The 15,098-nt window shown below is 34.9% G+C and overlaps 1 long non-coding RNA gene across 2 annotated transcripts; it reads left to right on the forward strand.

Annotated features, from left to right (window-relative positions):
- The first annotated feature begins 3,011 nt into the window (after window positions 1–3,011).
- LOC138310460 (uncharacterized) lies at window positions 3,012–13,064 on the forward strand. 2 transcript variants are annotated; one of them, XR_011206434.1, is made up of 2 exons: window positions 3,012–3,277; window positions 10,669–13,064. It is a non-coding gene; the product is annotated as an uncharacterized lncRNA (long non-coding RNA). The 2 variants fall into 2 exon arrangements; XR_011206435.1 differs by lacking the exon at window positions 3,012–3,277 and adding an exon at window positions 7,742–8,219.
- Window positions 13,065–15,098: the final 2,034 nt, after the last annotated feature.

The raw sequence follows: 15,098 nt of genomic DNA on the forward strand, positions 1-15,098 counted from the left end.
GATGTGAATGGGTAAAGCCAGTTCAACGAAATCAGTTCACTATTAGCAATGCAATTAGCATCTCTGATTCTGTTTGCGATGTGGTCTTAATGGTGTTCCAGAAATATCGGCTAATCGAGATCCAAAGAAATGTCGTCTCTTGTTTGTTTCTCCTGTAAACAAGTGCATCTAATTTTCAGAATCATATTTTCTGTTCGTGATGCGGATTTAAGGAATTTCAGAAAATATCGGAATAAGGAGTTTACAAGAAATGGCTCATTGTCATCAGTAGCAAAAGTATATCTGCCTGGGAAGTGAAATTTACAATTCCCAACAACAGTATTTCTTCTGGCGATGTTGACTCAACTAGGTCTGCTAAATATCAACGAAATAATTTCGTTCCTACAGACTGTTTCTGTTGGTGATGCGGACGAGACTGTAATGCTGTAAAGTGTCTCCTTATGTGAATTAATATTAATTATTATCCGGTGGAACTATGGTTTATTAATGTTACTTTTCTGATGAATTCATATTTTGGAAATGTGGTCGTATCTATTGATCATCCATAATTTGCCGAAAGTGACGATATTATTAGATATATTGACCTTATTAATCCCCCTTCAGAAATGACACTATAATTTTACTAAACAATGCGTGTCGTATTATATATGATATTTATTTACCCCCCATCTTTTACCCTGCTTCGTCACGTCATGGGGGGACAAGTGTCGCTCCTCTCCGTGTGGATTTACCGCTTAGTTACATTTCTATCTGTTTGCGCTTTGCTTCTAAAATTGATTCAATTTATTGCGCAACTTGATATGGTTGCGCTTGGAATGATATGTTCATGAAGACTGTAATCGTATCTTATCACAATCCTATTTAACAAAACGTTAACCTTGATCAGGAAATCTCTCTCTCTCCCCCTCTCTCTCTTTTCCTCTCCCCCTCTCTCTTTTTAACCCTTTAAACCAAAAATTACACACGTGTTAATATAATAGTAATATTACTTTTTTGTAAAATTGTTTCATATTATGATAAGGTGTTTATATAAATTGCAATAAATTGTGCTTCCTCCGTTTTTTAGTTATATACTTTGTAACCAATGAATTATGTTTGTATAAACAATTATGTAAAAAAAAATAACGAGTGTGTTTTGTTAATTACGTTTAACGTCCCATATCAACCAGGGTCATTGGTGTTGTGGTGTGTGGATGTTTTAAAAGATTGTGGTATATTAGATTATGTCCCGACATATTACCACAAGCCCTCCACCTCTGGGATGCGGGTTCGAATCCCATGTGGGGCAGTTGCCAGGTACTGACCGCTGGTCGGTGGTTTTTCTCCGGGTACTCCGGCTTTCCTCCACCAACAAACCTGGCACGTCCTTACATGACCCTGGCTGTTAATAGGACGTAAAAATAAATAAACCAAACCAAATATTATGTTTATGTCTGATTGCATAGTAAAACTCACACTATATCACTAAATCATGCTTCCAAATACAGCCAGCAAGTAAACTCATCCTGTTCACATTATACGTACAACGGACAAATCAGTGGTCCAATTCATTTTATTCTTATTCTGTGCACAGGAGTAGACGCAGAAAATATCACTATTATAAACTCTGCTGAATCCCGGCCAAAATACAGAACACCTTTCTGAAGGTAGTTGTCCGATATACAGAGGAAATATTTTATATTTCACCTTGAGTTTTACGTAAGTTTTACCCTTTAACAATCTGAGTTTTTTTATCAACATGAAATTTAATGCAGCGAAGTTTTGACAAAAAATGATTAGTTCTCAATATTCGTAATTCTCTTTCATATCTCGTAAAGTCACGCCTGAAAGCTTTGAGATATATTTCAAGCTGAAAGAGCACCCAACTGGAAAATTTTGAAATAAAAATTATGATGGATATTAAACCTGCGTCGCGAAACAGCCCACGATACCTCTAACTTTATATGTCATTGAAATGTATACCAGTCTGCATCGTTATATTTCTATAATCCTTCAATTGCCTTTCGTATTTGAAATTGAGAGCACTAAACGAAGGGCCATGATTACCGATTGGTTTGAATGTTATACTTTAAAAAATGCAAATATAATTACTGAATTAGGGCTTTATTTACCTACTTTATCACCCGGGTTGAGAAAAATATCCCGGAAAAGATTTACACGAGATTTTGCCGTGTTTGATCGGTTCCATGTCCTATCAACTAGTATTCGAAGATGGAGGAAAGCCGGAGTACCCAGAGACAAATCCTGACTTGCGGTCAGAACCTGGCAACTAGGATTGGAACTTGGAGGGATTGAAGTAATTTGTCGCGACATATTAACAACTTACCGATGATCGCCGCCGTGGTTACGGGAACTTTGTAATACACTTTAGGTGTGTATTCCCATAACAGACCTCGTTATCAATTATCACGTTTACACTCACAAGCTATGCAGTAAAGGCCGTCCCTCTTATTGCGGAAGAGAGGACATCAAACAATAAAACAGAATCACATTACTACTGACCTAGGCTAATCTCTGACCGAGATTCATAATTTATTGCAACGGCAGTGTGGCCTATTGGCTTTTATTTTCATCTTGACGAACATTTAATAGGCGAGTGCGACTCGATTCATCGACTTTATGAACACTGTTGCTTAACGAGTCACTGGTTAGTTTGATAATTATTTCATAACAGCAATTTATTTTCATAAACATTAAGCTTTCTACCTGTGAAGTTGCAATTTTATCAAACCATCAGTTTCAAATCCAATATAAAAATTAAAATTGGCTTAAACATCAAACCGATATCTTTTCATCTTTTTCCCCCAGAATATTCAGTCAGTAATGTGTACACAAAGCGTTAACTGTGAACGGTTTCTGCACGGCGATCAATGAACAGAACCCGGATGGTGACGGGATGGAAATCCTAGGTGATTGCAGGACATTCTATTTCCACTAATGGCAGCTAGATCCGTACACAGGTAGATTATGCTGAATCAGAGGATGGCGGGATTGTCATGGCTTCATGTTGCTGGGGCCTAAACAAAAGATGAGTGAGAATCGTTAAAGCGGGAAACTAAACAAGGGAGACTCATTAATGTCAAGCGTCTTCAAAGAGCATGATCAATATGATCACGTGATCTGATCAATGTAGCATACAGTAAACCGACTTCAGTTTTGAAACGTGTTCTCGCGGGAGCAGAGCTGTAGGTTCTTTTTAATTGTTAATTTACTGATTTAGGTTTCATCCAAGATTAAGGGATTTCGTTGGAGAGCAAAGAGACTAGCCGATATTGAGGTGAGTCATAACGTAATCCTATGACGATTTCTGTATAGTTCTTATATTGCACAAATTGATGAACCCGTCATCGATATTCTAGTGGTTACTATCACTGTCGTTATATCAACCTCAGGACTATTTCATATTTGTGTTTTTATACAAATGAGGATGTAGTTAGGTCTTTTTCACCATAACAATGGTACACTGGTTAACTATAGCTTCGAATTTGGGCGTCGATCTTCCCGTAATTTTGTAAGGAAATTTTCTACATGACTGTAACTGGTAAGTTCATCCTCAAGAAATGCCTTCAGTTTTACTATGATATAGTACAGTGGTGAATATAATGACAGTGAAACTAACTCCAGGATTATCGAGGATGAAATGTATCTTAAACCGTTTTTTATTGCTTCATATCTTTTCGAAATACACGGTAAGGACGTTGGACGTAATGATTTTTAAGACAATGATGATAATGAAATCCTTTACTCGATAATTTCCTCATTCATGGGAGTAAATACATATAGGATCTTACATGAGTGATCATTTCAAATGAGATTTTATAAAACGAGTCAAAGAGGTTTTCATTTTTGCGAGCCTTAGCTTGCAAAAGGTAATCCTTCGAGACAAGTTTTATAAAATTTTATATGAAATAAACACAAATCTAAGATACTTTTTATCACATAACTACAACAACCTACATTTTGAAGAATGCTACGTCATAGTATACTGCGAAAACCCAACGGTTGCCGCCATTTTGTCTCGCCGTCCTCGAAATTCAGACGTCACGCCATTTTTCCTGACGTCATTTTACTGTTTCTGCCTTGACGTCACAATGCATTTCCAGCCAATGAAAATCCAGCATATTACACTAGTAACATATGCAAAAATATTACACAGGCGAAATCACTGGATATCAGGTTGATTATGCAAATGTATTGTTTTTACCACATAATGCCGATGCTAAATATACGTTTAGATCTGATTTCTAAAAATAAACAGGAAAAAATATTTTTTAGTGCTTTGGTTTCTAAAATCAATGTCACAGACGAAGTGGGATGAAAAACAAACTGATGCTTTCTTCTAAATAATAATGGATATTATTGGGGGAAGTAAATCTGTTAATGAGATTATTTAAAATACGTTATTGATGAGTTCAACTTACAGAAGGACTCTTTATGGCCAAAATGTAGATTTCCTACATTTAGCAATTCATACTTGTCTCTCTTTTGTCCTTTATTCCTCCTATTTTGTTCTTTGAGACGGCTTCAGTTTTGGGTTTGAGTTCAGTGCATTATCCCACAATACGCAGACACTTTATTCACTTCGCATATATGGGAGCCCATCCTCATTTTTACTGCATTAAAATGCATCACCAAATATGATGGTCGAATCAGTGATCTATCGGACTAGGGGCTCTATCTGTTATCCACATGTGGTAGGTAAATTGAATTTAGAACCTTGAAGCGCTCTGTTTGGGGTTATTTTCCGGCTTGTGACACGGAATTAAACTCAGAAAACCGAGGCACTATGGCATCTGTTTTTCAACTTAAGCCCAGAAATCAAATCTTTAATTTCGATGCGCTCTATCATTTGTTTTCGACCGATATCGGGAAATCGAAACCATGGCCTTGCAGAAATCGAGCGAGAATATCCGTTTAGTTTAACTGTCATATACTGCGGGTGATCGAACGCATGCCATTACGGTATTTAAATATGTTGCTAAAACATGAATGGAAGTCTTTGCCGAGTACATTTATTGACAATTTAGCGATATCGCTGCTTTTCCTCTCAAGTGTTTCACGGATACCCGATACGCCTTGTGTGGCTGATGAGACGACAACGCGCATATTTCACTCTAAACGTTTCTCCCATCTGCTTTATTGACACAATGTAAACAGGCGAAATTGATTTTATCGGTGCTGGTGACAAACAAGAGGTTTTAACAATGTCGGTGATTTGTCTGCTTTAATAGCATTACATTGTATTTGTAAATTTGTAAGTTCAGATTTAATTCGCCGATTTATTTGATTTGTTTGTTTCCTTTTTCGTACATTATATATAATTCATGTATTTAGGCTTTATTTCCTTACTTCTTGTTCGGCACGGTTCTGTCTGAACTAAATATCGCATTTGTATTTTGCAAGCTGGCAATGCTTTGTACGATAGAATTGCAAAATAGTCGATCTTAAAATAAATACACGGCCCGGATCAGAGAAGCTTAAATATTTACAATACCGCAAAAAACATTGCAAATCATGTCGGAAATCACTCCGCAGACTCGTTTTTTGTGAATCTCTACTTGGGGTCACAGCCGTGTCAGTTACATATATATAAAGCTACTGAACAAAACATGTTTATATCATAGTATGTACGGTCAGGAAATAACAAACCTAGACGGACGGTCAATGTTTCATAATTCGTTGCATAAACAGTCCTAACGTGTCGAATTATAGTAATCCTTTATGTCTGAGATATTGATCTTGTTTTATACAAGATCTTTTCTGCTGTAAATCTTCTGAAATTGTATGTTTTTCTTTAAACATGAAATATATTCAATAATTACATTAATTGCTACTATATATTAAAAGTTATTTGACGCGACGTTTGAGTAGGGATCTTACGGATTATCCTAAGATTTAAAAGCTAACCAGACTTTCACAATAGTTCAATGGTTAATTTCGACTTGTAAGCTGCATAAATGTATGACGTAGGCTGACCAAATACGTTCAGGTGGGAATATTTTTGGTAAACACCTGCTCGTATTTCTTACTCTCAACTGTACTGCAGTTTTCTTAAGACGCAAACAACACAACAGGTAAGACTTTTGGGAACGTTGAAACAAATATTCCATTTGAAATTATTATACCACAATCTTAAGCTTTTTTTGTCTTACTTTTGAAGTTATTTTGCAGGCAGGTTCAAATAATTTTTACCACATTGTGTTTTACATTAGCTGTCTGGTCCTACCGTTATTGTAATTGTATGCATATATTAAAATGAGTATATCTGGCAAAATGTTTTGATACAATTTACACATATTTTGGTCGCCACGAAAGCGATGGGAACTTCTTACAGTACATGTACAATATGTGCACATCATAACAATCATGTAAATGTCATCTTCCTACAACGATAATCATACAACGATAACTCACATCGTGTAACTTTTTGTTTATAACATAACAATACTATCATGTCAAAAGTACAATACCACTCGTGTATGCAATATTTTTTTCAGGAAATGATCAAACGAGTGCAATATAAAAAAAAATGTGCGAACCTTGTACATGTATGTTTATATTTTATTACTCAAGTTGTCGCATACAGCACATTCATTAGGTATTCGTTCCCGAGCGTTAGAAGGTAAAGAAAAATAATACAGACTTATACTTTATATGCCATAATCTGTTTTAGCTTATCATTTGATCCAGCAGTAATACATGTATTATACATATTTTAAACAAAATACTGTGCGAAAGTTATTGAGACCGACATGGCAGCTCCGCCGGTATAACACAGCTGGACCATTTCATCAATACAATTCATTCTAATCAAGTCCATAGTTTGTCTACATACTGCTATACTTTAAATAGCTCATTCATTTACATTTTGGACAACAGACTTTCAGACTATATTATACTTAAATTACCACTTGTAGAGTTATGGTATATACTTTCTGTCTGTGATGGCACTAATCCGAACAATTCCTCGACAAGGGTTGTGTTAAGGCGAGATATATAGCAGATAATCTCTGTCATAATCCTGGATTAAAGGATCAATGGCTAAGCGTATTGTTGTTATATATAGAATATATTTACTGTTTATTCAATATATAAAACTAAATTTAAGCAAAATATAAGTTGTGATATTATTTATGGGGCAAAGAAGTAATTCTAACAGTGTGGACAAAGTAGTGTCAAATTCGTCGTGTTTTTATCGATATTTATACACACAGTATCAATGATTATTGTTGTAATAATGTAGATAAAATATACATCTTCATGTTATGTTCAGTATAAAATGCTGAATTTAGGCAAAGTATTAATATAAGATGACCTAAATAAAAACAGTTATTGTATATTATTTCCATGTTCACTAATATAAACCTTATCTATATGTCAAAACCCAATTCTTTTTTTTAACTTTTTCGAAGACATATACATATTAAATTAAATACACTAATGAAATCCTCAATAATCTGATGTTTAAAGAGTCATTATGTATCGTTTGTGATTTCTAACATTAGTATTCAACATGTCATACCGATTAGCTTTTAAACGTATCACACTGTTCACAATACGATCATTAATTTGTGAATTAAGTGTAGATCGAGAGAGGTGTTATTGCTTTATACATGTATATTGCATGTATATACACAGTTTTTACAAAATATTGTATCTTTCGTGTGTTTTACACACTCTACTACATATCTACATAAGTATTTACTATAATTAATACATTTTAAGCATGTCCCATAATGTTTATAACTCTAACATTTAATTGTAAATTGATTTGTAAACGGATATACCTGTTGTTGTATACATTAGTACACGTACCTTTAAATATTATATCTTTATTCTATTACTTACACTCGGCTGTACGTGTGTAATTATAAGTACCTTTCAAAGGCCTATTCTCCTGTTCATGGTCTGTCGGATTCTGGCCATTTTATTGTGCTACCAAAACTAAAATGGATTCTGGTTGTCAATATATTCTCTGTGTTCTATGTGAAACCAGTCGACATTGTCACGTGTGTTAGATGGTATCGATTGAAATTATTAATTATTTAATGAATACTAGATCCGTTCACTAACGGGTTAACCGCGGCAATCGAACTTAGCTCGTGCAGAGTAATATACCTTTGTAGTCGGGTATATATACTGGTTTATATTCTGTATCCCTCATTGTGTGGTTCACATCTGAGTAATTCATACCTGGGGAAACGACATTAAAGGGGTAGGTAAGTAAGAGTTAATGGTTCATCATATTACAATAAGAAATACTTGATATCATCATCAATCGAAATCGATTTCACCATATTTTGATAGCGTAAGTCAATCCGTTTGAAAAGTGGCATACGAACAGTAGATTTGTTTCATTCATAATGTATATACAATGTATACCTTTAATCTAACGAATCTCGTGCTCAGTTGCACATGTAAATGTGAGAACAAATGCATATTTGTTGAAATATTATGCATGGTGTTGTGAAATGAAATCGGAATATGTGTATGTGTGTACATGTAGCAGTTGTGGTTCAATATTTTCACACCACGAAATTGACAAATCGAATATAAAATCAGATAAACATATTCGGATATATATAATCACTTTTGCTGTATTAATAATTATACTTTTTTACAATAGGACACGCTATACGTTATAACGGTAGCTGTATTGACGAATACGGGAAATTCGAATTAATGATTTAATTAGGGTTCGCTAGACCATGCTAATGACCCATATACGTATATGTGGTATATGTTGGTATTTGTATTTCATATATCCTACGAGAATTGTGTAGAATATGATTGGTTATAGTTTAAGAGTATATGCTCCGTAGTTTTATACTGACAAACTTTTGATATGTTATTCGGGACCACAATATACCAACATTTCGGGAATTACAAATCTTAGAATGCTGATTTTCTTAAAATTTACAATGACAAGCTAACAACTTTGAAATTTGGTAGTAATGTCATAAATAATATATACGATGCTGTAAGGTGATAACTCTTTGTATACAATGTACGCGATCATAAAAAACAAGCCTAAAAAGTGATTCGCCTCCATTTAATCAAACCATTTTAAAACAAGTTGAATGACACTACTATGTATATGTCTACATTTTAACTGCAACACCGCGACGTAGTCTTACACAAGACACCTAGTATAGTTTACTGCATCATTGTCCGTCGCTTATTTAACGTCATTATCATTGTGACGTCACCATAGACGTGACGTAGATTATGGGAGATGACAACATTACATGTCCCCGTCCATGCGATGATGATTAATATAATATTTCTAACCCCCCCCCCCCCCCCCCCCCCCCCCCCCCCCCGTGGGATGATACTGGAAAATGCCAACCCGAGGGAAAGATTCTCGTGTTTGACAGCTTAATAATCTTATCCCGAGTGTTGAGATCTCCTGCCTAATTCCAAATAGTGTGAATGAGCACGTGCAAAGATCGCGTGTAGTTAGTCTTTACCCTAGGGTGAGATGAAACAGGAAAAAAGGACCAGGGTAAAAGGAACTTTTATTTATTAAATGAGGAAATATCTTGATTATGTTATTTAAATCTCGTATTCATGCGTAAATATATAAATATTGAATAGTGCACATCTATACTCAAATGTTTGTAATTCAAAAGGCGCAAACAATTATAATTGTGTGTGTGGTCTATGCACTTTTTTAAGCGCCAATTTTATGAAAGCAGCTGTAGATCCGTGTTAGTTCTTTTCTTTTGAAGTTATCACTAAAATTAAATATAGGTTGTATACCGCCTTAAGTCAACACTTATATACTTCTTCACCTACTCGTAAACACGTGTTCCCGTATTATTGATGGTCGTCTGTATGGTACGGATTCCGTACCTGACATTCGTCCTTGGCATACTTTAATCTGACACGAACTAAACAGAAAAAAACTAACAGAAGGTCATGAATTATTTAAATCCTAAAAGGTGTACAGGACTTGATCGCATTAACGCACAAGGTGGCTTTTTAAGGGTAATGTTTGCTCAAATGACATTTTCCTTCCCTCGCCGATATCGAAAGACTTACAATGTACATTGATTGATCTTAATTCCGAGACATACGATTTATTTATTATTTTGAATACAAATACGTCACCTTATCAATGACACGTGGAGCTGGACTAAAGCGTCCGTGAACCTTTCTCATAGAAATGCAAAATATAAAAATAATGTATATAATTAATACAGACATTATATTTCATATTTTTGACAACATTCAAGGGAGGAACAGATCTCTTTTATAAAGGAACTTACTTTCAATAAGGTAGTTTGTTCGGTGTGATCAGCAGTACATTTCAGTAAGATAGCACTATACAATTAATTGTGTTCTTGTTTCGCTTTAGTATTTCAGCTTTTCAGGGCTAATTGGAATGTTGTCTCTTCGTGTTCTTGTAAACATAAGTTGTTTACGTTTAACATGTTTTGATTGCACAGAGAGAATGTGACATTGTTTATTGTGTACCGATGCAGGATGTGTTTATTTAAGACGATTTCATGATGAAGCATGAAATTAAAAATGTCCGTATTGATATTCATGTAGATATGTCGAAGGACTGCTTTAATGGCTATAACTAGCCGAAACATGTTTTATTCCATGAATAATACACGGATGCAAACCATGATAATTAATATTCTTCTGTTTATGTTTCAGAACGGATCCGGTGTGATACACAGACGTAGATACCAATCCAGTATCCCAAGAGTCCTATATTTGCTGCGGACTAACATCCGGTAACAGTATCAAGATGAGTAAAACGGCGAAAAAACAATACAGATGGGTGGCGGAAGTTAATCACTTTGAGAATGGATTCATGCAAAAACAGTTTATTGAAAGCGAATTGTTTGATTCGAAAAGCGCTGCGGAGGCAGACGCTGATAAAAACAAGGACACCAGGGCGAAAGACTACCCGGGGGGTCGGGCATGCAATGTTGTGATTGAAGAACTAACGGAATCCGATTTAAAATCACTTGGAAACTGTTCCTGAGAGTTACATGTTTCGTTCAGAGACAACATTCTCCACGTATGAATACTTGATAAAAGATGTGATGTGACGACATCATATTTGCGATTTTTTATCACAATGTTTTATATTGATATTGTATTTTCTTATGACGTCTTTTAAAGGTCTAAATATGATGCTCACTCTGTGCTGTGATTTCCCCCTGAAGCTTCTGGATTTATCATTTAAGTGGTGATGACAACCTGTGGGTTTTTTTTTTTTTTTGATTTTTTTTTTTTTTTCAAAAAGAATTGTTGTAACGCAGATTGCCCCCTACAAGTGTACTGAGTGATAAACTAAGGGAGAGAACCAATGTTCGACAGAAGAAGACAAAGGCAAAACGTTACTGTGGACGATGTAATTAACTAAATATTGGATTTATTCCCGACCCCGCCTATCTTATTTTCCTACTTTTGTATGTGTTTACTTGTGTAAGACATGACTACCATACTGCAAACCAGTTCATTTTGGCGTGTGGTTGATTTCGCGGGCGGTTCGAATCTACGAAAATTAATAGCAGCGCCATCTTTTTGTGTACAACAGGTACATAAAGCAATCACAATCTAAATCGAAAAAGTAAATAAACCTGATAATGTCGTTAAGCATAAAAACGACAAAGATAATCGCCACGGAAATATGTTTGTTAACAGTATACACTTATACTGATGCTTCAACATAAACAGGGGTTTATAAATAATGTATATATGTATTGGATCATTAACTTCCTGTTAAGCATGGGTGATCACATCAATTAGATGCAATCTATACAGCAACTACTTCAGGAATGAGTAATTTAAAACGAAGACAAAAGAAACAATATAATATTTGGGGAGACATAAATACTATTTCTTTAAAACTAAAAACCAGTTTCACGGCCATTCCTTAACTTAAAATTTCCCATAGAAAAGGGGAATTTAAAGTTAAGAAATTCCCTAAGTTCAGGAATGGTCATGAAATTGGACCGAGTTTTCATGAATATATTTGAACTGTTGGTTATATATCCATTTGCAGTATTTTTTCTCACTGTAATTTTTATTTGGTTGCACGTAATGTCTTTTATTGTAACGGGGTAAATGTGATGTTTGCGTGGATGAGGTCACGTGACCAAATACATGCATCATGCATGTACATAAAAGTATTATCATATGACGAAATCGTCTTAACAGGGTAGTAGGTATATAGTAAAGTATCGTATGCCTTAATTCAAGGCGCATCCTCAATCGTATCATATTGATGGATTTCGTGACTGTTCGGAATCACGCGGACATAGCCGAACATAGACGATTGCTGCATTTCATTTCGTTCTATCTCGACTCATGGTCTTGTTAAGTTTAGCATTTGGTTATGAAATTATGATATGTGCATATTTCGTTTAGCGAAATTAGTTTTAAATTTGATTAATCCAAACGCAAGTTATATTTACAAACATTAATATTTAAATTATTGAAATTGTAATGTTTCAAAAAGCGTAATATTTTTTTTAAGTGAATATGTGAACGATTTACAGAGAAGCAATGTATCTCTTAGAATGGAACAGGTACGAGGAAGTTAAATTATTCAAAATATTTGTCTCTGCATTGTATTTCTGAAATAATGTTACTTGTATTGATAACTTATATCTGATCGGCTGGGCTTCATTCTCTGAACAGCAATGGAATTAATCGGATATCGGATATATTTTGCATATTACCACACAGGAAATGTATTTCCATATTTATGGTTTAAACGATAAAAATGGAGAAAATAAGCGAGATGGAGTGCAGATTTTATATTTTGTAAATTTATCCTTTATATCATCCTCATTTTATATATCAATGATATAATTAGCCTACTTCTACTATCATCGTAATGTATCAAGAAGCACATGTACTGTTTAAATAGAGTGCATGGAGACGTATATTAAAAGGTGAATGGAAATAAGCAGTGGAACATATGTAATTTTATACCAGGCCCACTCGTATATGGTGAGTTTTACTTGTTGTTGTAAATTTTCGTTTAAATTTATTTTTACGAATATTCTAATAAAAAGGTTAAGTAATTGTATAAATGCACATTTCTTATTTGTATTAGCGAAACTAAAGGAATTTATACATAGCGATAAAAATTATAATTTATACAAACACAATACTGACCACGATTATCTGCATTACCCTTTTACGAACAACGAAATAATACGGAATTAACCGGAATTTCACGAGCGAATGGTCACGGAAAGAACCGATACGACGATCTTAAACTGTGATTGTAACTGTATACATCCTGTGGAATTCTGACTCCCATTCCCGAGAGTGATTGTTCAATAATTGATTGACAATGAAATGAAAAACACATCAGTGAACAATGGCGTTATTGATTGACAATGTAAACAAAATCTAAGAATTCCGACATGTTAATACATGCTCGATTCTCTAGAACACAGATATAGTTATATATATACGAACCGATAATCAGTCTTGCATATATATTACCTATTCTTTGGTTATGGATACTAATTTCGATCAACATTTAAATATTATACATTTAAGATTGGGAAAATAAATTACCATTAAATGTCGTTATGCTTGAAATTGAAACATTTCGGTGACTTTTTAGCCTACCGTCTGATTCAAATCGCTTTTCGTCCGATTCAAATCGCTTTTCGTCCGTGGTCCGTCCTTCCGTCCGTTAACATTTCTTTTTACCGCTATTTCTCAGAAAGGGCAAAAGGTATCTTTCTAAAATTTCATGTGTATGTTCCCCTAGATCCCTAGTTTTGCATATTGTATTTTTGGACAAATCGGTCAAGAAGATGGCCGACATCTTGGATTTTGATAGTTAAAGTTTGTTACCTCTATTTCTCAGATAGTACTTAAGGGATCCTTTTCAAATTTCTCATGTAGGTTCCCCTAGAGCTCTTGTTGTGCATATTGCAATCGGTCAACTAGATGGCCGACAGGCCGCCATCTTAGATTGAAGATATTTGAAGCTTGTTACCGATATTTCGCGGAAAGTACTGAAGCAATCTGTCTCAAAATGTATATGTGGGTTCCCCTGGGGCCGTTGTTGTGCATATTACATTGTGGTACCGATCTGTCAACAAGATGGCCGACAGGCCACCATCTTGGATTTTGATGATTGATGTTTGTTACTGCTATTTCTCAGAAAGTCCTGAAGCGATCTGTCTCAAATTCTATATGTAGGTTCCTCTAAGACCTTATTTGTGCATATTGCATTTTTGGACTGATCTGTCTAAAAGCCATCTTGGGTTTTGATAATTGAAGTTTGTTACTGTTATATCAGAAATATTTCAGAAATTACTGAAAGGATCTTTCTCAAATTCCATGTGTAGTAATATGACTGAATGCAAGGCCTTAAAGGGCTCAGTCAGATATTTCCATTAATTATGCAATGTTAAAGAGTCCAATTTATGGAAATAACGGAATCGAATTTTCTGTTTATTTTTTATTCATCTATTCACACTCTGTCCTTGTCCCCAAACACCTATTTGAGAAGGAAATCCACATTTTATTTCCGTAACAGATATTCCGTTTTTAGTCAGCTGATTATATTGAAAGTGGTCTATCACTTGAACGTTTGCAATAAAAGAGCAATAGCACTGAGCTTCTGACGGATGAAGATTATGTTTTCCGGATCATGAAAGCGTTTGAACCGCTTGATTATATAATGAGCTGACTTCAAAGCATCGCTTTCACGCTGATGGGAATTTTTTGCAGTGGGTAAAACAATGGCGGCCGCAAACTGACGCTTTCAGTGTGTTGGATTGGATTTGAAAGATTTTGTTTTTCTTATATTTTCATGTATGTGTTACCTTAGAAGTGCTTCGCACTTTGTGCCCTTCGGGCACGTAATATGTAGTAAAAGTTTGAAAGGCAGAGAAAAGATCCCTATTTCCATTATCAGACATACATCATTCTTTGGTGGGCGGCAAGATCCCTCTGGGATCTCTTATTGAATATTCTTCATGGGGACGAAATAGTATGCAGAGCTGCCGAAGATATATCAATGCGAATGGCCAATTTGGAAGGCATAACATAAAGCTGATACATCTAAATGTTGTGACGAAATGTCGTTTCCAAGAAAT

The sequence above is a fragment of the Argopecten irradians genome, chromosome 16 (genome assembly GCF_041381155.1).
Source record: "Argopecten irradians isolate NY chromosome 16, Ai_NY, whole genome shotgun sequence".
Classification (NCBI taxonomy): Eukaryota; Metazoa; Mollusca; class Bivalvia; order Pectinida; family Pectinidae; genus Argopecten; species Argopecten irradians.